The following is a 2,878-nucleotide window of genomic DNA, read 5'->3' on the forward strand; positions in this document are numbered from 1 at the left end:
AGTTGGTTTTCCTGGCAGTAGTTGATCCCACTCTTAAATGGGAGAAGAAAGGATGGCAAGCACAAACCTGAGGCTACTCTGCTTTACATTATGGGGAACGGCAACACTGACCAATCTTATTTCTGAAGCTGGTAAAGATGGGCTCTGGTGGGCAGCAGTTTTTACATCAACATACTTCCTATCTCAAGAACAGAAGGAAAGCACATTAATGTTGTTTGAAAGAAGAGCCCATTGTACTGATACTAACTGTGGGTTAGCATAATTATGTCATCTGTTAAATAAAACTACAAAAATAAATGGTTTAATTAATTAAATTAGGAGCCCTACTCTTTTTCAGTGATCTTAAGAGGGCAAAATCCAATAATGGATGTCATGTCCTGCTATTAGATCTCTCTATTCTTTGGAGAACAATTTAGAAACTGGAATGAGGCTGGCAAAGAGAAGTTATATATGTTTGCCCATTTAAAAAAAAAATCATTCATTTATTTATTTCTTCAGCTTGTATGGACACCCAAGTCACAAAACCACTCTGGGCAACTTACAGGCAAATTTTAAAATGATCAGAAGAACAATACATATCAAAATCAACAGATTGACAACCAAGGACTTCAATCAATATTCTGTAACCCCTCTTAGAGGTGGACTCACACAGCACTCTGGCCCAGTGGCCCATAGGAAAAGCCAGGTCTTTGGTGTCTTATGACAGGCCAGTAGGGTCAGGGCTATTTGAATTTGGGAGGCAAGCTGTTCCACAGTGCAGGTGCCATGACAGAGAAGCCACACTTCCTGAGTCTCATCAGATGACATTTCTGATATTGCAGACTGACTCTGTCTGCTCATCCCATTCTATCTGGTGGGATGAGCAGAACTAATGGGAGGTAGGTGATCCTGCATGTAGCCTGGTCCTATGCTAGAAGGGTTTTGTAAGTAATAACCATCTTGAATAACACCCAGAAGCCTACCGGAAGCCAGTGCCGCTTGCAAAGTAGTGGTGTAACATGGACATACTAAGCCACACCCATGCTTCTGCATTTTGAACCAGTTGCAGCTTCCGAGTGGTCGTCAAGGGCAGCCCAATCTATAGCACATTATAGTCATCCAAGGGGAAGTAACTAAGGCATGACTGAATGTAAGCAAGGGTTTCCATTCCAGGAATTGGTAAAATTGGCACACCACATGAATTTGTGCAAAGGATCTTCTGGTCATGGCTGCCACATGCTCTTCCAGCAGGAACTGAGAGGCCTCATGTATTGCCAAACTGAGTGTCTGTTCTGCCTGGGATGAACTCCATTCAGAACTAAAAATGGAAAGTCCTCAGCATGTGGTGAGATTAGATACCACAGCCACTTGGTATTACTAGGCTTAAGTAGAAGCCTGTTCTTTCCCGTCCAAACTCCCACAGCCTCCAGACACTGAGAAAGAACCTTGATGGCATCACTTTTGCTACTGGGGTGGGAATGTATAAGTGACTATCATCAGTGTATTGATGATACCTCACCCCATGCCAGCAGACGGCCTCACCCAGCAGTTTCATGCAGGTGTTAAATAGGAGCAGGGAGAGTATACAATCTCAGGAATCTCCTAGAGCAGAGGTCCAGGGCTTGATCTCTCCTCCTGATCAACACCAATTGGAACTGACCTCAGAAGGAGGAGGAGAACCATTGCAGCACTATGGCACGTGCACACACAGACACGCATCCTAATAAATCAATAATACTGAAAGCTGCTGAGAGATCAAAGAAGGCCAGAATGAATACACCACTGCCATCCCAAGCCCTTCAGAGATGATTCACAAGTGCAATTAATTCCATCTCAGTATTATAATCGTGTCTGTTTTCTGATTAATTCATATTAATCCAGAGCCTTCTAAGGCTGCAGCCAGACTATCTTCTCCACAGCCTTCCATTAAAAGTGATATTGGAAACTAGATCAAAACTGCCCAGTATTGTTGAGGTGAGTGATGGTTTTCTGAAAAGCAGATGAACCACCACCTCTTTAGGCACAGAGACAATCATTCCATCATTGAATAATGAATTAATCACTGCCTGGACCCAACCATATGTCACCTCCCAGACAGCCCTGATCAACCAGAAGGGATCTAGATTTAATACAGAGATGGCCAAGCATATAGCTCTAAGGACTCTGTCCACTTCCTTGAGACCAACAGGTTCAAACTCCTCCCAGATAGTATCGCCAGACTATGCCCAGTCAACTCCACAGTTGGAGTCCAGTTCAGAGAAGATCTGAACTCCTTTATCCACCAGATGTCTAGAATGTTCCTCATGGTGGCCCTGCAGATGGTCCTTTGGACCCTCCCTCCCCAGAAGGGCCCAGATCATCCTTAACAGGGCAACTGGCCAGCTATCTGTGGACACAGGAGTAGAAAAATAATTACGTTTTGTTGCTTCTACTGGATGAATATGCCCATTGCCTTCTGTGCATGAATGGTCCTGAATGCATCAGCGAGACAAATAGATACACCACACCCTAACCCTGAAGATTATTCTGTACTTCCCGCCAAGAAATTTGCAATGCATTCAACTTTATGAGGATAAATTGAAACAAGGTATAATTTAACTGCCAGATATTTTGAAAACACAAGAAACTATTTCTGGAAAAAGGCTATTTCCATCCCATACACAAGGCTCGGGATAAATTTATCAACTCTGATGGCATTTGAGCCTTGCATGAATATAGCTCATAACTTCAACTTCTAGAGCTTGATTAGAACTGCTAGCTGTATTATTTTTTGCTGATAGGAAAAAAAACAAAAGGAATATCTGTCACTGACTGTCATTTGAATGAAAGTCCTCTGATCTTCTAATGGGTCACTTTGACTGATTTTTAATATCTAAATATTAACTAATAAGACTACTTT

This window comes from Python bivittatus, unplaced genomic scaffold (genome assembly GCF_059951505.1).
Source record: "Python bivittatus isolate LINGU-HERP-01145 unplaced genomic scaffold, Pbiv_v1 ctg000980_np1212, whole genome shotgun sequence".
NCBI lineage: Eukaryota > Metazoa > Chordata > Lepidosauria > Squamata > Pythonidae > Python > Python bivittatus.